This window comes from Apium graveolens, chromosome 2 (genome assembly GCF_009905375.1).
Source record: "Apium graveolens cultivar Ventura chromosome 2, ASM990537v1, whole genome shotgun sequence".
In the NCBI taxonomy this organism is placed as follows: Eukaryota; Viridiplantae; Streptophyta; class Magnoliopsida; order Apiales; family Apiaceae; genus Apium; species Apium graveolens.
Window position 1 is genome coordinate 90703689 of NC_133648.1, and position 21960 is coordinate 90725648.

The following is a 21960-nucleotide window of genomic DNA, read 5'->3' on the forward strand; positions in this document are numbered from 1 at the left end:
CTTCTGTTGTAGGTTTCACAACAATTTATCCAAAGTGGAGGAAGGGACTATACTGGAATAAACCACGTACCGGTGATCAGCCGAATACGAAATTTTCTCTACTAGTAGAAGGAATACAAACCTAGCCGCCTTTGGGCTTATCAAGACATTACACGATGGTTGCCCATTTCCGTGCAAGTCCGAAAGTCAATGGTCACAGAGACCACATAACTGTATACTGCGCCACTCCGCGCTTGGTCACTACCCGATACCTCTCCGTGCCGGGTAAGCCACATTCCAGTCCCAAAACAATTATATCATTTAGATAAAATCCTTTATCGAAGGAATAGATCGTTCTCAGTTGACCTTTAAACAAGGTAATTTATCGGTCACTTTTATTACAATTGATTCTTGGGAGTTGTCGGAGTTTTGAATTTAAAAATCGTTTTCTACCCTTAACCGTAGTAGAGTTTTACATATATTGTTCACTTGTTTTTCATTGAGCGAGGAAGCAAAACCTTCATGCTTCTAGACTAAGTTCCCTAAGGTTTTGATAAGTTTCAGATGATTGATCTCTTCCGAGAAATTTTGAATAATTTAGAAAGTATCCTTGGGAACTATGTCTATTTTTAAATGATTTTTTTTTTGAGGTACGTAATATTAAATATTTACGGTCTCATAATATTTTTATGAAGGGTCCAATGAATTGATAAAACCTTAAGTACAAAATGTTTCTTAATAAGGTTCAATGAATTGATAAAAATCTTAATTAAATACTTAAGACGGGATTCGACATCTTATAATTATCCTTCGAATGGTTACATACATTTTAGATAGAGTGAATTGATTTAAAAACTTTTCAATATTACTTTAAGTATTTTCCGGATATTTTAGTAACTCTTTAGGTATTACTTATAAATAAATAGTCAAGTAGGATATCCCTTGAGTGAGTATTCGATTACCTCTTTTAGTTATAAATCAAATCTCAATCGCTCGTTTGATATGTATGTTACGCGAAAGTACTTTATTTATTGAAATCGAAATTTTCCGCGTCCGGCTCGTTCCGGGATTAAATTGATTTAAAACTATCTCCGACTCCCACTATCTTGTATTATATTAAAATTACGTTTCAATTTCTCATACTCGTATAAAACGAAGTTCGTCTCCGTAAATAATCACATAATTGGAATGTATTGATATCACAGACAAGCATATATTTTCGAATTATAAATCATGGCATCAATATCACAAAAGTATATATAGCATGGATAATTTGTGTTAGGGTTTCGTAAACTTGCCTCGAGTGCTAGGAGTGGTATGGTCTCGGGGCTTTTGTTGGCGATCTAAAATCAATAACCAACGATCTTAGTTAGTACGCGATTATCGATTCGCTTTACTAAAACATTTTTATAAAATCGAAAAATTAATATTTTCTTAAAATTCTTTTTGGACAGTCTTCCTTGCTGCATTATTTAATTATCATGATTTTTCCAAATTTTCGAAATCATTTTTAGCCTTTCAAAATTATTAAGCAAGTGGCCTATGCGCAGTTGGCTTTTCGTATGAACGCTCTACACTAAAACGATCATAATTTTTAAACCGTAAATCCCCTCGTGATGATCCACACATGTACAGAAACTACAAATCAAGATCTACCCAGTCATGGCCAGTGACTCACAAATTTCAAACATTTACATGGCCGAATACACTGCAGAAGGCAGACCAAGTGCAATAGGCTCCATATTCCATTTCTACTACTTGTTCTTGACACAATCACTACTTATGACCAACACAACACTTCTTACTTCTCAAGATCCACCCACATACACCTTATATACTTTATCTATCATCAAATAAAAGAATCATAACTCAAAAACTCAAGTACTTAGCAAGAATATGAGTAAAACAACCTTACACATACACAAACTCTTGGATCTTGACACTACATCATAAATAACTCTTAAACCCACCCTTAAAACTTTAAAGAGTTGGAAGTTATACCTTATTGAGCACTAGGAGGGTTAGTACTAAGGTGATTAGGGCTTGGTTTGCTTGAAAAACACTTAGAAGGGCTAGATCCTTAAGAAACAAAACCAAGAAACAAGTTAGAATTTTGGAGTTACTTTTCAGCACCTCATTCAAACATTTTTATAAAATTGAAAAAAACTAATTTGAGGCTGAAATTTGGTACGAATCTTACCCAAGATATATAGAAGCTATGGTAAAAATTTCATGACATTTGAATGCGTACATTTTGAGTTATGAATTTTTCTTTCTCCCTTGCTCAGAAAATCCGAACTGCTGGAATGTAAAATGGGAGAGCTTTAAGTGAGGGAAAAGAGGGTTGTTTTCTTTTGTGGATGAAGTGTGGGAGTGTATAATGAATATATGGGATGTATGCAGCAGATTTGACAATAATTTGGCAAAGGTATAGGTTGGTTTGATTGTGTGATGAAGTGAGAAAAGGGAGAAGTATGGCTTGTGTACTTGTTTGTCTCCCATCACTATTCAACACTATTCCACTAACTATTCTAGTTAACTTCTAATCATCTAGTTACACTCCTAACTACTAGTTAGGACTTGGTTATGCATGGCCAACTTGCATGGGATTTAATTTCTCATTCCTTTATTTATCGTAAACGCAATCGTCGTTCCATTCCGATAGATTCCACGTATAACGACTTGTTTCGTAGCGATTTCTTTTATCGCTTATAATACTATAACCAATTCCATTCCTTCTCTTGATCATAGAAACACCTTGATATATTATTTATTTCATGTAGTATTCCCGGTTCTACGCCATTCTTTACGGATACGAAAAAAATGTAGTATAATCGTAAATCTTCGAATTTCGTCGGCTTTTACATTCACTTATTTTCCTCGATAAACAAGAATATGATCTCGGATTCTCAAAATTCCACTATTCATTTTATGATGATCCCCATACGTATTACTTAATCAGCTCAAGTTACTATTCACAGAAGTTTTAAAATATTACAAAAAATCAGGGTTCTTACAGCTTATATTGTTGAGGGCAAGAGCTGGGATGACTCAGATAATGATGAAAATGAAGAAGTTGGAAAATATGCATTCATGGCCTTGGAGCAAGGAGATTCTTCATCATCTAAATCACAGGTACCAACTCTTACCACAATTGATTTAAATGTGAGTCAATATAAGGAAACTGTTGAAAAGATGAGCACAGAAATGTTCCACATTCATACAAGCATGGTTGTTGCAAATGAGGAAGTTAGCAGATTGAAAAAGATCAATGAAAAACTTGAGAGTGAAAAACAAGAGACTGAATTGTTGCTGGTTGAGCTTGATACTGCTAAGCAAGAAAATGCATACTTAAAGAACAAATTAAAGTGTGCAAGTGAAATTAAAGCAGTATTGAGAGAAAAGCTGTAGAAGAATGAAGTGAAGCTGAAATCCTTCAGAAATGCTTCTGATTTGATTGGCCAATATCATGAAAAGAACAAGCCATGTACAAACATTGCCATTGGTCTTGATTATGAGGATTTGAACAAAAAGAGGAAGTTTGTCAGTGACAAAGGGAAATCAACTGAAACTGAATATATTCCAATTATTTTGAAGAAAGTTGAATCACCTTTGTTCAAGGCATGTGAAGTGAACTTCAGTGAAGAAGAGTTGATCATCAAACAGGAGATAGCTGATGAGGACAATGAAAAGAAAAATGATGAGACAACTCAGTCTTCCATCTCTGTTGAAACACCAAAAGTCAATCAAAAAATTAAGGAGCCTGTGAAGGAGATTAAAGCTAAACAGGTCAAAAAGAAAAAGAAGAATAGAAATGGAAAGATTGGGATAAACAAAAGCAATAATTTTGCTTATGTTGCAGATGCTCCTAGAAAGAGGTGTGAGAATTGTGGATCAATGAATTACCTAACTCATCTTTGTAAAAAGACTGTTAGCAATTCACCTGAAGGAGTCTGCAAGTACAATGAAGCTAAGGCAAATAATCCCTATTCATTCTGTGACAAGTTTGACTGCATTCCCTGCAACATGAAAGTGATGAAGAGTTGCTACAAATTGAGAATTGATCTCATATAATCAAAAGATGGTTCTATATCTAAAAGGGAAAATGCTCAACAGTCTATGAATTCCATTTTATCTCAAAATTCTCATTCTACTTCTACAAAATCAGTTAACAAGAAGAAAATGCCCAACATAGCTTGGGTAGCTAAACACACTTAATCCTCATTGTGTGCAGGGCAAAGGGAAGAAGGTCATATGGATCATTGATAGTGGATGTTCCAGGAATATGACAGGTGATAAGTCCCTGCTATCACAATTTGAGGAGATGGCTGACCCTTTGGTGACCTTTGTAGACAATAGCAAAGGATTCACAATGGGATATGGCAAGATTATTTCTGGAAATGTTGTCATTGAAGATGTAGCACTAGTTGCTGGATTAGAAGTAAATCTTCTAAGTGTTAGTCAATTTGCAGACAGAGGTTTTCAAGTTATTTTCAACAAAGAAGATTGTGCTTTTATTAGCAAAAAGACTGGTGAAATTGCTCTTAAGGGAGTAAGAAAGGGAAGCTTGTTTGTTGCAGACTTAGACTCAACAAATATGGAAGGAGTGTGTTGTTTCTACACCAAGGAATCAGAAGAGCAAAGCAAACTATGGCATAAAAAGCTATCTCACTTGAATTTCAAAGCAATCAACACCTTAGTCAAGAAGGAGCTTGTGAGAGACATGCCCAGTCTGGAATTTACTCAACTGGAAGTTTGTGAAGCTTGTCAGAAAGGAAAGATGAAAAGATCAAGTCACAAGTCAAAATCTGTGAATTCCATAAGTGCACCTCTGTAACTTATTCACATGGACTTGTTTGGGCCAGTAAATGTCTTGTCCATTTCAAGGAACAAATATGCCCTTGTCATAGTTGATGATTTTTCAAGATACACTTGGGTTGAGTTCATGTACTCTTAAGATGAAACTCCAAACATTATAATTGAGCACATCAAGAAAATTGAGAAGCAAGCTGAAGGAAAGGTTAGTGTGAAAAGATTGAGAAGTGATAATGGAACAGAATTCAGAAACACACATTGGTTGAAGCTGCTAGAACTTTGCTATAAGATGCTCAGTTGCCAACTAGTTTTTGGGAAGAGGCTGTTAATACTGCATGCTACACTCAAAACAGATATCTCATCAACAAAGTTCATGGCAAATCACCCTACTCAATCATGTCTAACAGGAAGCCTACAGTGAAGCATCTACATGTGTTTGGAAGCAAGTGTTATATTCTAAAAGACAACTCTGAATATGTGGGAAAATTTGACTCTAAAGTTTTTGAAGCAATTTTTCTGGGATATTCATTGGAAAGAACAGCCTATAAAGTTTATGTGATTGATCAAAAGAAAATTATGGAAAGCACAGATGTGACTTTTGATGATAACAAGTGTCCAGGCTTGGAATGCCTTGATGTAAATGATGCTAAAGCCCTTGCATTTGGAAATCTAACCATTGATAGTGATTCTGATGAGGAAGATGAAGTTGTGACACAACAAGTGACAAATGAAGAAACCTCTGAACAAAATCATGGAAATGAAAGCTCTCTTCAGACACCTGAATTTGATGGCACAAACTCAGGGGGAGAAGGAGAAAATAGAAATGACAGTCATGGTAATACTGAAGAAAATGATGAAGGCACTAGTCAACAGACACACACCAGAAAGTGGGATAGGAGTCATACAGTAGAAGCTATTATTGGTGATCCCTCAGCTGGTGTGAGAACTAGAAGTGCAACTGCTAATGAATGCCTACATGCATGTTTTCTATCTCAAGTAGAGCCCAAGAAAACTGAAGAAGCCCTAATGGATCCTGACTGGATATGTGCCATGCAGGAGGAGCTAGATCAGTTTGAGAGAAACAAAGTTTGGAAATTAGTCCCCGCACCAAAGAACAGAAGCATAATTGGAACTAAGTGGGTGTACAGGAACAAAATGGATGAAAATGGAATTGTTAGTAGAAACAAAGCAAGGCTGGTTGCTAAAGGCTACTAACAAGAAGAGGGAATTGACTATGATGAGACTTTTGCTCATGTTGCAAGACTAGAAGCAATAAGAATTTTTCTGGCATTTGCTGCACACTCAAATTTCAAGGTGTATCAAATGGATGTCAAGAGTGCTTTTCTCAATGGTGAACTAGAAGAAGAAATTTATGTGCAACAGCCACCTGGCTTTGAAGATCCAGAATTTCCTAACTTTGTTTACAAATTACTTAAGGCTCTATATGGATTGAAACAGGCACCAAGAGCCTGGTATGACACACTGTCAGAATTTCTACGCAAACATGGTTTTACCAAAGGTACTATTGATAAGACTCTCTTCTACAAGAAGCATGGTGAAGATATGATCCTAGTTCAAATCTATGTGGATGATATCATCTTTGGATCTACAAATGAAAAGCTTTGTCAAAGATTCTCTAGGCTAATGCAGAGTGAGTATGAAATGAGCATGATGGGAGAATTGAGTTACTTCCTTAGCCTTCAAGTTAGTCAAAGAAGTGATGGTATTTTCATCGGCCAAACCAAATATGTGAATGACTTATTGAAGAAATTTGGTATGGTGGATAGCTCACCAGCATCTACACCAATGTCTACTGCGACCAAGTTGGATGAAGACAAGAAAGGCAAGAGTGTGAATATTTCAAGCTATAGAGGGATGATTGGATCATTATTGTATTTGACTGCTAGTAGACCAGACATCATGTTTGCTACTTGTCTATGTGCCAGATTTCAAGCCAATCCAAAGGAATCACATTTGATGGCTGTCAAAAGGATTTTCAGATACTTAAAGGGAACTCCAAACTTGGGATTATGGTATCCTAAGGGAACTGGTTTTGAAGCTGTTGGATACACAGATGCAGATTTTGCTGGATGCAGGGTTGATAGGAAAAGTACTAGTGGAAGCTGTCAATTTCTTGGTCAAAGACTTGTGTCCTGGTATAGTAAGAAACAACAATCTGTGTCAACTTCCATAGCTGAGGCTGAATATACAGCTGTTGGAAGTTGTTGTGCTCAGGTGCTTTGGATTAGAAATCAGCTAATGGACTATGGTCTAGTGTTACACAAAATTCCTATTATGTGTGACAATATTAGTGCCATATCTATAGTAGCTAATCCAGTTAATCATTCTAGAACAAAGCACATTGATGTTAGGTACCATTTTATCAGGGAACATGCTGCAAATGGTACCATTGAGCTCATTTTTGTTCCAACAGAGAAATAATTAGCTGACATTTTTACTAAATCTTTGGATGAAGCAACCTTCACTAGACTTGTGAGTGAAATTGGAATGCTCAATTCTTCATCATAAGGCAAGAACTCAGCTAATGTTTTGCAGCAGATTAATTTCTAATAAATCAACCCAGTTTGATTTAATTGGAAATTAACTGAAATATGAATTATAAATATTTCAGAATCTCTGTATATTTATTTTTCTTTAAAAAACTCAAATATTAACTTAGAATATTTCAAATTCTTAGTAAACTGCTTAGTTGTTAATTTACATCTTAAATGTGTAAAAATTAGCACAAGGCAGAAAAACAGTACTCAAATGTATAGAGAACTGAGTTCTCGATAAGTCAAAATGACTTATCGACAAGTTATTTTGGAGTTCTCGAGTGAGGCCTCGATAAGTCAATTTATAGACTTCTCGAATGACTTCTCGATAAGCTCTATTATGACTTATCGATAAGACCATGTAGAGTTCTCTAATAATGTTAATTCATAGAGTTCTCGACAAGGATATTTTGAGACTTATTAATAACTCAAAGCTAAAATAATTTAATTCAGTGAATTATTTTAGACAAATACTTTTGGAAAATTTATTCTGATTTCAATTTGATTCAATTCAAATAAATTAGAATTATTTCAGTCCTTTTTGGACAAACTGGGCATTTATTAGAGTTCTCGATAAGTCACTTGACTTCTCGAATGTACCTTTTTCATATTTAAAATTACTTCTCGATAAGTTTAATATCAAAAGTTTGTTTAACTTCTCGATAGGTATTTTACTTTTTCTATAAATACCAAGACTTCTCGATACACACACTGGACTTACACCTTCTCGAGATCTCAAGTGACCTAGCTTTCAGACAAAAGGCGATTTCTCTCTCATTTTTGCTCTTTTCTCAAAACTTTTTCTTACCCACTACTTCTAAACACTACAATGGCACAAAACATTGTTAGAGCTATCATTCCAGAGAAGGGAACTAATTTTATTGCTTTTCTTGATGCTAACCAAGCCCCTGATAGTTTCAAGGGGTTTGTGAAGTTTCTTTCTGAATCCTACATTGTCGGTGCTTTAACTGCAAGTCATGTGCTATATTTGAATGTTCTTCATGAATTTTGGACATCAGTTATAACTAGGACAGTTGTTCTAGAGCATATCACTTCTATGGTGGTCACATGCACAATTGGAGGCTAGGAAATTGAGTTTTCAGCTGCTGATGTGAATACAGCCCTGGGATTGCCAACTGAGAATTATGGAGAGATGCCAACTGCAGATTAGCTGAGTGAATTCATGGACTTTATCAACTACAGTGGCTCAATCAACTTGGCAAGCCTGAACAGAACAAACCTTAGGAAGGATTGGTCCTTTGTGTTTGATTCTGTAGTGAGGGCTTTCACTTGCAGAAAAACTGGCTTTGACAACATCTCAAGTGTGGTACAGAAGCTGGTGTTCTCAGTAGCTCACAACAAGCATCTGAATGTTGGAGGTCTAATTCTGGAGGAGCTGGCTACCAGGCTTACTATGCCTTTGAAGAATAGAGGTAAAGAAATCTTTTTGCCATGGTTTATTATGTCTACTTTAGCTCATAAAGTCAATGACATACATTTGTTAGCTGGTATTGATTGTAGTAGAATTGGCAATTGCAAGTAAGTGTCCAAAATCATATTTGGCTCACTTACTTCAAAGAAAAAGGTGAGTGTGAGTCTCAGAATCACTCCATTTATGTTGGAGAGATTCAGGACTTATCCTTACCCTATGCCAGACATGAGGGCTCTTAAATTTGCTAGTTCAGCCATGGTTCCTGAGCCTGTGGAAGCACAAACACAGGCACACCAACAGGGACCTTCCAAGGCTGCCACTTCAGTCTCTCAAAAGACTGAAGTGAGTAAAAATAAGAGAAAGGAACCAACCCTTGTTGTTGTAAATGAGAGCGAAACACTTCAAACTGAACCAGAGTCACCCTTGGTCAAGAAACCAAAGAAGAGTAAGTTACCATAATTGACCACTCTAGACACCTCTGTGTCCTCCCAAAAGGGCACAGTTGAACAAATGGGGAGTAAATAGTTACTAGATGCATCCTCTCAACAGGGTGTATCTATTGAAAAAAGCATTCACTGTAATACATCTTGTACTGAGTTAGCACAACCTGCACCTAGAATGTATGGTAGAAGAAATAAGGATAGCACACACAGTGAGGGCACATCACTTGAAGCTCCCTCATCCATTCAGGGGGAGCTGCCAACACTCACAACTGAGCAAACTTCTCTAATCTCCCAAATTTCTTCATCATATAGAGCACTTGAATCTTATTCTCAAGTGCACCAACACTCAAGTGACATAGTTCATGAAACTGTGCTCATCACCCAGAACCAACATCTAGATGGTGAGAGGCTACTAGCTGGGGTAGACCTTGATGATATCATCACAAACATGGGGGTTTCATAAGTTTTTACTGAAGACCCCATGGTCACTCTTGCACCTTCATGTGCACAATCATCTTCACAGATGAATAGGTTTGAGGGTAGTACTCTTGAGGAAGAGCTATCTAAATCCTCTCCAATTCAATTGGAGGTTCCTCTAGAAGGAACAACTCTCCTCAAAACCTTAGCTGAAATTGCCTTCACAGTCGAAGCTAGGAGTCCAATTGCCAATGACCTTGTTATGGGAGAGGCAAGTTCATCACATTTATGTGACAGTGCTCTGTAAGGTGCACAAAGGTTTGAGGCTGGTGTACATGACAGTAACCCAGTCAAATACTCTTCAATTCCAATGGAGGTTCCTACTACATGTGGTGAACAACAAACTGTCAAAACCACAGATCTATCTGTGAGTCAAAATGTGACTTCAGTCACAGGTGGTACTGTGAATATTTCTCAACAGCCATCCACATCTCAACCCAACCAACCACATGTCATGGCACAATGGCTAAAAGATATGGAAGCTCAGCCTTCTACAGTTGATGACATGTTGGTAGATCAAATCTCAGGCTTGGCCAATCTTTCTCAGCAATTGCTCACTTCAGACATGGGGAACCAGGACTATCAAGCTATATTGCTATACTTCAATGAAGAGGTTGAACAACAGAAGGAGAAGATAGTAGATGAGGCTGAAGAGGATGGAAATGTAGATGCCTGGTTGTCTGGTGACCATGTGGCAGAAATGGATGAAGTTTTGGCTAGATTCAGGAGAGAATACATAACTATCTTGGGCAGCAATGCTAAAACTCTCACTCCTCCTGAAGTCTATGATGCCATTATGGATGTGCATAAAGCTCAACTCAAGGCTTTCCATCTCTTTGGAAAGGCCCTTGAAGTAAAATTGACTAGTCATGAAGATAAAGTCAGGAGGTTGATCAAGGAACAGATGGATGACATTGTGCCTTCTCAAAAAGACATCAAAAAACAATTCCAGTCTTTCACTGAGCAAATGTCAAGGATGGATCTGGCCTCCATAGAGAAGGAAATGTCAAAAATGAGGAGCTCTTTCAAGGCCCTGTTTGATCAAGTTCAAGCTCGTATGACAAATTCAAGTGATACTAGGGTCAAGCTAAATCAAATACATACTGCTAGGTATGAGCCTTCATTTCTTCTCATGGAGGGTGTCAGAAAAGCTGTTGATGAACACCTTGGGTCCTTCTCAGCCAAAACCTCTACTCCTCAGATACAAGAACTTCAAGATCAAGTTTCCTCACTTCAAGCTTCCAACTCAGTTTTATCTTCCCAAGTCAGAGCTCTAACTGCACTGGTTGAGAGTCAACTGCATGATATTCAGGCCCTAGTGGAGTCCCATAAGCATTTATAAATGCATAATACAGTTGCTTTGGGAGCCATTATGGGAAAACTCAACATACCACTGCCAGCATTGCCTGAAGCTGTAAGACCTGAGATTCCTACTCCCCTACTCATGCCTGTCACCAAGACTAAGGGGGAGATAGATGCAAGGCTAGCACAATCAACACTAGCACAATCAACACTCAAAAGTCAAGAACAAGGTCTAGAACAGGAGAGGTTCCTTATGGCTGCTTAAGGTCCAGGAATGGCACAAGAGTTTGACAACTTGCTCACTGGGTTAAGGAACTCTCTCAACAACAATTTCTTCACTTACAGAAAGACCTTGGAAAAGACTATCAATTATATCAGGTTGCTGCAAATCCCAGTCAAGGACCAGTTTTTGGAGAAAAGGATAGTGATCAATCTTAATGATTCCGGTGTAGACAGATGTATGCAAGTCAACTTCAATTATCTGATTTCTAGAAGAGCATATGAAATAGACATTCTGATTAACAAAGTCAGAATAATCAACAATGAAGAGAAAATGCTACTAGCAGAGTTGAAGAAGGCTCAAGAAGCTGCATTCCCAGAAGCTTATCTACATCCAAGCAAAGGGGTGCACTATATCTGCTCTACAACCAAGCAACTGAAACATTTCCAAGTACCTAAAAACTGTATCATGGCCAACAGAAGACTGATAATGGTGCTTGAGTCTGGGCTGAAAAGTAAGAAATTGAAGACTAGTGAATATGAAGCTATGATCAAGATTCTGAGGAGATACATTGATAACTCTGAAGCCAATTTTCCTAAAACTAAAATCAACACAGATGACTTGGGTGATGATGAGCAGAAGAAAGATGGTCAAAATCCTTCTGGCTCAAACTCAAGTCAATCTAGTAAGGTAATTGGTGGCAAAAGTGATAGTGAGAAAGAGAAGGAGAAGAAAAGTGGATCTGAGACTCAAAAGAGGGATGGAAGGAGGCAAAGACAAAAGAATGATACCTCACAATCTCTCAAAACCCTAAATATCCAAATACCAACTGCTAAACCTTCACACTCAATCTCATCAAAAACTGTTCAACCTCAAACCTCTAAGCCTAAATATTTCTATAAGCTCACAGCAAACTCTCTCCACAAAACACAAATCACTCACAGCCATACTTCTCTAAAAAGACTCAAAACTATACCTTCATTCAAGCCACCCCATAAAACACACTTCAAAACAGTTGGAATAGGTCCAAACGAAGCCAAGGTCAAGAGAAGAATCAGAAGACAAAGAAGATAACTGACAACTGAATTTCTCAATGATCATGGATTTGGTGAAAAGGCCATCTGGAACATATATAATCAAGATGATTTCAAACCTCTAAATGTTGTTGATTCAGATGAAGACTACTTTCAATACTAGCTGAAAGAATTGTCAGAATTTGGGTTGTTAACATTAGAGAAGTCAGAATCTACTACAGTGATGGGTCCTTTGAAAAGCTTGGAGATAGACTAAAGGATTCTCTCTCAATTGTTGAACTGAAAAGGGTGATAAGCTTGATGAATGGTAAAGATTCAGCCACTAAGGCATGGAGAATAGTATTGGCAGTGTTTGTGGTTAACAGAGAGGAGATGAGAGATAAGCATAAAGAGTTGCTAGCTGAAAGGAGGAGAAAGTATGAGCATGACATTGATGAGTATATCAGAAGATCAGAAGAGTTGAAGGCAGCAGGCAAGAGAAGAATATCAAAGGATGGAAGATTTCTGAATATAAAAGCTGGCTCTTTGTCAAGTTATAGGATAGGGATGTTAGCTAGATATCCTAAGCCAGATTTTCTGAAACTAATAGAGGCTCTAACTGACACCCCCATCCTAGAAAAATTGGAAATACTTGTGCAAATTAAGAACATAATTGAGAAAGAATCAGACAGCTCGGTCTTTACTTAATTATTATAAACTGTCAAATATTCATTGTACAAGTGTTGTATCAGCTTTTGTATTATTTTATTTTCATTCTTTAACTTGGGGTTAGTCTTGTTAACAAACATGAATTTGTGATAAGCAATCTTCTCATAAATTGGGGGAGATTATTGTGTAAGACATGCCTGTATCATAACAAGACTAAGTCATACTGACAACCCTAAGATTAGTTGTATTGTAACCTTAATCTGTAATTCATACTTGTAACACTTAATGTCTGTAAAATGTAAATGGAGCAGACTGGAGCATTTTTCTCTAAATAGTGTCAAGCCTAAGAATTCTATCTGGAAGAAGATCAAGAAGATCATGCCTCAGAAGAATTATAAAGAAGCTTGGAGTTGAATAAATCTGTTTGGTGTAAAACATTTTAAGTCAAGATCTCTACAAGTCACAAAATTAGTGTTATAGAGAAACCATTCGAGATCTCAGAGATATCGACAAATATACATTCATTAGAGAACTCTGAGTTATCGATAAGCCAAAGTCCATTAGGGAACTCTGAGTTATCGATAAACCAAAATTCACTAGAGAACTCAGAGTTGTCGATAAGTCAAGTTAACAATGAAGTTTCAGAGATATCGACAAGCCAACATGCCTATCGAGATGTCGAGTTCTCTATAACTTAATTGGAGATCTCGAAGTGAAGAAATTTCTCTAAGTACAGAATTGCAGAATAGTTCAATATCCAAGGTTGCAAATCAACAAACAATTCATACAGCTGGATTGACAAGTCTACAAAAAGCAGCTTGAGAGATGTGCAAGATCAATGAAAAAGATTAACTGACAGAGGAGATTAAAGTAATCACGGGATGCTAAAGATATGCTAAGCCAGAAATGGAAGATTTTCTTTTCTATAAATAGAAATGACAAGTGACAGTTTAGAAAAGCTAATAGCATGTTTATTATCCATTGTGTAAACCAGCAGTTAACTGAGTTATGAAGTTAACACTAGTCCTCTAGTCAAGTAGAACAATCAGAATAGAAAATTGTGTGTTCTCTCTCAAGAAAGAAGCTAAGTTCTAAAACAAGAACTTAGAGATTTTGTAGCAAAACACTGCTTGATTTTTAATATAAAATTAAGTGAGTTTTGAGGATCTTTGTTTTACATATTTGCCCAGCTATTTATGTTTAACATTCATTCTACTAAATCATTAACAACTACCAACTGCTAAAGCCTAAGTCGATCGAAAATCAAACATTTAAGCCAAAACACATTCACCCCCCCTCTGTGTTGTATTCATACCTAACAGTATTACTTGACGGCAGAGCCATCTTTATAGTATTATTTGACGGCATAGCCATCTTTATAGATTTCAATCAGTAACATAAATAAATATGTAATAATAATTAGAATAAAATGAGTAAAAGAAATTGTACCTCTTTTATGAAATAGTTTTAGTTGATAGAGACTCGTGGGTCAGAATAAGTCGTAGCTCTTTCGAGAATAAAGTTTCAGTTGACAGAGACCCATGGGTCAGAATAAGTCGTAGCTCTTTCGAGAATAAAGCTTCAGTTGGCAGAGATTCGTGCTGATAACATGTTATAAACCTTGACTGAAAATATTAGTTATTTTAGTGTAGAGGAAATATAGGAGAATAGAAGATATGGAGAGAAAGTTGTATTTCATTTCATTAGCTAAATGAGCTATTTATAGTAGCTGGTTTGAAAGTCTTACTAAGTAAGCTATTCAAATCTTCTTCATTAAGTATTATAAAACTTCCTCGATAAGCTTTACAAGTCTTCCTCGATAAGTTTTACAAGTCTTCCTGATTAAGTTTCTTTCTTAAGAAGCTGTGCAAGTCTTCCTCAGCAAGATTTGAGAGACTTCCTCGATACGTTTTGACAATCACTTTATATTTATTCAAATATTTTAACAAAATGTATATTTCTTTAAGTTTGGAAAATGACAAAAAAATACTTATTTTTTGAAAAACTACTGGACTTTCCAATTTTTAAAAATATTTAAAAAATAATAATCTTACAATAGTATACAATCAAATGCAATTATTTTATACAATCTCCGGTCAAAGAAAAATCAATGCAATTCTTTTTAGGGCTTTTTTGAAAAATACCCAAGCCTAAAAATATTTTTGCAAAAATATTGACATTTTTTAAGAAAATTTGAAAAAAAAACTATTTTTTAAAATTGTTATGCAAAAATACGGTTTTTGACAATTGAAATCAACTACATGCAACCTTTAACGAGTTTCTGCAACTTCATTCAACTAGTTGCATATCCGTTTGATTTTGATTGATTTTGGTTCATTCCTTATTTTTGCAAAAAAATCAGAAGATAGTAAAATCGCAAAAAAAAACTTAGAAAAGTTAATATTTTTGGTAATTTCTCTTCTTTTTAACATTTCTTTAAAATAATAATAATTTTATTTGATTACACTTATAAAGTCAATTTTTCATAAAGTATTCCAAAAAACATTATTTTAAAAAAATATATTCAATTTTTGTACCACAAATAATACTTGTAAAACAGATGTTGAATATTTTTCTAATCCGTCATAATTATTTTTCTTATCGAAATCGATGCAAAAATTTAAGGGGAGAAAAAATATTCAAATATACTCAACATATTGTATCTAGAAGATATTGTTACATTTTCTTATATTATCGAAGAATTTAATATTTATTAAATTAGAATTAATCAAGTGTGTTAATGGTAATATATAATACATATTTTAGGAGTAAAATATTGGGTGTATACTTGAAATTTGTAAATTGTGTACCTTAACTTTCAGAATAGTAAATTGTGTACTGGAGTTACAAAAAATGTACACAACATGTATATCCGTCTAAGCAAATCTAACGGTTGTTAGCTTCGTTTTCAATGGGGTTAAAAGTTAGTGACCTTTCTGCAATTTACAAAATAATAGCTATAATTGAAAGAATATAAATAAACCCAATATATAAAACTGTTAGGAATATATGTGCATTAGTTTGATGATATGTTTAACAAAACACTTAAGTAGAAATCTAGTGTTTGTAGCCTCAACGGATAAGACCATTTTGGCTATCCGTTGATGGTGTAGCTTTACTTAGAAATAAGTCTAGTGTTGTAGCACATTTCAGTCTCTGAATTTGAGATATAACTCTTAAATGTTGAGGGAAATTATAAGTCATGTTGACTACTAGAGGATATGCAGATAGGAAGGCCAATTGTAAATATTTCATGCCTTGTAATTTTGTATAAATGAAATGGTGTCAACGGATAACTTAAAGACCTTCAACGGATGAGAAACAAAGCTTCAACAGATGTCTCTAAAGCTTCAACGGATAACATCCTTCAACGGATGAGTGCATCAACGGATAGAGCTTCAACTGCTAACACATCAACGGATAAAGCCATCAACGGATGAAGGCTTCAACGGATGTTCTGTTAAATAGCAGTTGACAAGTGGTAGTTGTACCTACAAACAGAGGCACATGGGTTGACAGAGACAACTGAGATGTGGTAGCCTAATTCAGGAACATCAGAAAAAGCAGCCGTTCTACTCTAGTATAAAGAGGCAATAGTCAACAATGCACTGGAGTAAAATGGAGAAGAAACAAGTGGAGAACTTATTTTATTATTGTACTTTTTATCTTTGTCTTCACTTGTAAACTTGGTGATATATAAACCAAGTAGCAGCTAGTAATTAGATAAGAATTTTTCCAGAGCTGTTTAGAAAAATCTTGAGAGAAAAATTATCTAGTTTGTACTAGGACGCAGCTGTGATTAACTTCTTGAATCACAGATTTTCTGAAATACCATCTCTGGTGGAACAACAATCCACCAGAAAAGTTTTTAAGGTCTGTTGTGTTCTTTACATTAGTGTTTGAATATATATCTGTCTGTATTAGCTTAAAGCAATTCATACACTTGTTTATCTTAAACACATAGCCTTTGAAACTGCTCAAAACTTGAAAAAGTTTTGAGATTTACATTCAACCCCCCTTCTGTAAATCTCATTGTTAGTTTATTAGGAATAACAATTGGTATCACAGCAAGCTCTTGACACACAAAGAGTTTAAAGATCTTGGAAACTAACAAAGATGAGTAAGAAGGATATTGGAGTAAAAATCCCAGTTCTTGACAAAGACAGTTATCACCATTGGAAGGTGAAAATGCACCTTCATCTACTCTCCCAAGATGAAGGTTATATAAACTGCATTGAGAATGGTCCTCACATTCCCCACAAAGTAGCCACAGTTGCTACGGCGACAATTGCTGTTGGTCAATCCATTCCAAAACCTAGAGCAGAATGGACAATGGAAGACACAGAAGAAGTCCACAAGGATAAGAAGGCTATGAACATTTTGTTTAATGGTCTTGACAAGGATATGTTTGATAATGTGATAAATTGCACAACTGCCAAAGAGGTTTGGGACACAGTTCAGCTACTGTGTGAAGGTACAGAACAAGTAAAAGAAAACAAAATGCAGCTTCTCATTCAACAGTATGAGTATTTTCATTTTGAAGAAAATGAATCTTTAAATGACACATTCAATAGATTCCAAAAGCTGTTGAATGGACTGAAGCTGTATGGTAGAGTGTACCAGGTGAAGGATTCAAATCTTAAATTTTTAAGATCCTTGCCAAAGGAATGGAAACCCATGACTGTCTCCTTGAGAAACTCTCAAGATTATAAGGACTTCACTCTTGAAAGATTATATGGAATCTTGAAGACTTATGAACTAGAGCTGGAACAGGATGAGGTATTGGAGAAGGGAAGAAAGAAAGGAGGTTCAGTTGCCTTGGTAGCTGAAAATGAGAAAGAATGCAAACAAGAAACTGTGAGATCTACATCAAACTCCAAAGATGGCACAAGCAAATCAGAATCAAGCAAGGGTAAGGAGCAAGTTGCTGAGAATGAAGACAACTCCAGCCAAGATGACTCTAATGGTATTGATGAGCATCTTGCATTTCTGTCCAGGAAATTTGCAAAGATGAAATTTAGGAAAAACACTAGAGCCACTAAACCTCATAAGAACATGGTGGACAAATCCAAGTTCAAGTGTTACAATTGTGGTACAAGTGGACACTTTGCAAGTGAGTGCAGAAAGCCAACTTCTGAAAAGAAGAAATTTGACCAAGTAGATTACAAAAAGAAATATTTTGATCTGCTCAAGCAAAAGGAGAGGGCTTTCATTACTCAAGAAAAAGACTGGGCAGCTGATGGAGAAGAAGAGGATGAAGATGTGGAATATGTCAACTTGGCTCTCATGGCTGATTCTGAGGAAAATGAAGTTAGTTCATCAAGCAACCAGGTAATCACTACTGATTTAACACAGCTTACTAAAGAAGAGTGCAATGATGCTTTTAATGACATGTCTACTGAACTGTATCATTTGCGTGTGTCTCTTAAATCTCTTGCTAAAGAAAATAGTAGGATTAAAGAGAACAATTTGTTTTTAAGTGATAGAAATGCTGTGTTAGAAGATAAGTTGATTGACCTAGAGAAAACTAAGCTACATTGTATATCTGTTGAAAATGAACTAGCTGAATCTGTTAAGAAAGTAGAAATACTTTCTAATCAATTAGAGAGAGAGCAAGAGGTGATTAAAGCCTGGAAGACATCTAGGGATGTTAGTGCTCAAATTGCCAAGGTCCAAGGAATTGAATCATTCTGTGAGACTGCCTGGGATAAAAACAAAAAGAAACTGGAATTAATTGATGGGCTGTCAACGGATGTGGAATCAACGGATGATGAAAATTATCCGTTGAAGGAAGAAAAGGAGCATCCGTTGAAGGTTCCTCAATTAAAACAGGCAGATGTTTCTAAAAGTGAAAATCTAAAGAAACTCAACAAAAAGTTTGGTTCAACTTCCAAGAACTTTGTCAAAGGAGAAGCAAGCACATCCAAAGATGTCAGTAAGGTGAATATAGGGCACATGACCTTAGAACAGTTAAAGAATAGGCTCAAAGTGGTTGAGGATAAAAAGGAAACTAAAAGAAAATCTAATAGAAATGGGAAGGTAGGGATTAACAAACATAACAATTACACACCTGATAAGTATGCTCCTAGAAAAAGCTGTGTGCATTGTAGTAGTGTTAATCATCTATCTGCTAATTGCAAATCTATTAAGAAAACTCCCATTCCTGTACCCTCTTCCATGCCTAATATGTCTGCATCACCTCTGCATGCTATGCCTGTTATGTCTCAACAGAATCCTTATGCACATTTTGCAAACATGCCATATTTTAACAATCCTTATCTTGCTGCATTTGGTATGCCTCAAATGCCATACAATATGTCTATGTGGAATAACATGCTTGCACAATCCATGCCTTATCAAATTCCAAATGTGCTAAATGATTCTGTGACTAACCCTACACCTCAACCAACTACATCTAAGATCAAGGCTGACTCAAAGTTACCTAAGTCTAAAGATGCAGGAGGAATGAAGTCTAGGAGAAAGGCTAATAAGAATGGACCCAAGGAAACTTGGGTACCAAAATCAACTTGATTGATTTTATGGTGTGCAGGGAAAAAGAAGAAATCTATGGTACTTGGACAGTGGCTGTTCAAGACACATGACAGGAGATTTCTCCCTGCTCACAGAGTTTAAGGAGAGAGCTGGCCCTAGCATAACCTTTGGAGATGACAGCAAAGGGTTTACTATGGGATATGGCTTGATTTCAACAAGGAATATCATAATTGATGAAGTTGCATTAGTTGATGGTCTCAAGCACAACTTACTGAGCATCAGTCAACTATGTGATAGAGGGAATATAATTTCCTTCAATTCAGAAGCCTGTGTTGTCACCAGTAAGAAAGACAACAAAGTGGTTCTAACTAGAGTTAGAAAAGGAAATGTGTACTTAGCTGACTTCAACTCTACAGATGCAGAATCTATTACTTGTCTCTTCAGCAAAGCAAGTTCAGTTGAAAGTTGGCTATGACACAAGAAGCTATCCCATTTGAATTTCAAGACAATGAATGATCTAGTCAAAAAGGACTTAGTTAGAGGAATTCCTCTTGTTGAATTCTCAAGGGATGGTTTGTGTGATGCTTGTCAGAAAGGCAAACAAAGGAAATCATCATTCAAAAAGAAGCTTGAAACAACAATTGATGAACCATTACAGCTGATACATATGGATTTGTTTGGACCAGTCAATGTATTGTCAATTGCAAGAAAAATATATTGCTTTGTGATTGTAGATGATTTCTCAAAGTTTTCATGGGTCTATTTTCTTGGATCAAAGGATGAAGCAAGTGAAATCATTATCAATCACATCAGGCAAGTCAATAATCATCCTGACTTGAAGGTTAGGAATATCAGGAGTGACAATGGAACTGAGTTCAAGAATTTGACAATGAGGCTGTTCTGTGAAGAAAATGGAATCATGCATGAGTTCTCAGCTCCAAGAGCACCTCAGCAAAATGGGGTAGTTGAAAGAAAGAACAGATCTTTAATTGAGGCTGCCAGAACAATGCTTGAAGAATCAAAGTTACCAACATATTTCTGGGCTGAAGCTGTTAATCGTGCCTGCTACACTCAGAATATTTCCTTGATCAATCAAGCTAAAGGCATGACTCCTTATCAGTTGTTCAAGAGAAGAAAACCAACTCTAAACTTTCTTCATGTCTTTGGATGTAAATGCTTTATACTGAGAAATCAATCTGACCATAAAGGGAAGTTTGATGCAAAGGCTGATGAAGGGATATTTGTTGGTTACTCAGCTGGAAAATCTTATAGGGTCTACAATCTAAGAACCAACATTGTATTGGAATCTGTGCATGTTGTGTTTGATGATAAAAAGATTGATGGACTAACAGATGAGGGACACCATGAAAGACTCAAATTTGACAACATTGAGATATATTGTGATGATAGTGAAGAGGAGATTGATGGAAATGACACTTCAAAAGGGATTCAAGATATGCCCTTGGATAATGCACAAAATACTGCATCCGTTGAAAGTCAGAATTCTGCATCCGTTGAAAGAGGCAATGCAGTATCCGTTGAAAGACATAGTGCATCATCCGTTGAAGTACATAATGAAGCATCCGTTGATCATAGTTCATCAACGAATAATCGATTTACATCATCAGTTGATAGAACTCCAAGTTCCCTGCAAAGGACCAACAACTCAGGGGGAGTTTCAACTGATCAACACTCTGTCTCACATCACGACAATACTGAGGCCACCTCATCTAGAGCACATCTTCCACCTCAAAGGAAATGGACCAAGAATCATCCCTTTGAACTGATCATTGGTGATGCATCATCTACAGTACAAACAAGAAGAGCTACTCAAAATGAATGTCTGTATAGTAGTTTTCTATCTCAGGAGGAACCTAAGAAAGTGGAAGAAGCCTTAATGGATCCAGATTGGATATTAGCTATGCAGGAAGAGCTGAACCAATTTGAGAGAAACAAAGTTTGGAAGCTGGTACCCAAGCCAAAGAACAAGAGTTCCATTGACACAAAATGGGTATTCAGAAACAAGATGGATGAAAATGGCATTGTCATAAAGAATAAAGCCAGATTGGTTGCTAAAGGCTATTCTCAACAAGAGGGAATAGATTTTGATGAAACATTTGCTCCAGTTGCAAGACTTGAAGCCATCAGAATCTTTCTAGCCTATGCAGCTAATGCCAATTTCAAAGTCTATCAGATGGATGTCAAGAGTGCATTTCTAAATGGGGAATTGGAGGAAGAAGTTTATGTAAGCCAACTGTTAGGGCGAAATCACGCACTAATATTCACGCAAGTATACGCGTTCGCAAGTAATATAGAATACTTTCTAGTTCGTTCCCTCAGAGACTCAGACTAAGTTATTGTCTAATTTAACTCACTCACCAATGTATGATTACTTCTCAATGTTAAGATAATAACACTTAAAATTGTTGATTAAATATTAACTATAATTAACTACTTAATTAACCACTTAACTAACACTGTAATTTATCAATAATAAAACACTCATGAGATCACAACTTCATTATTACTTCCTTCTATAGCCATAGTTATTACCTTTAGCATG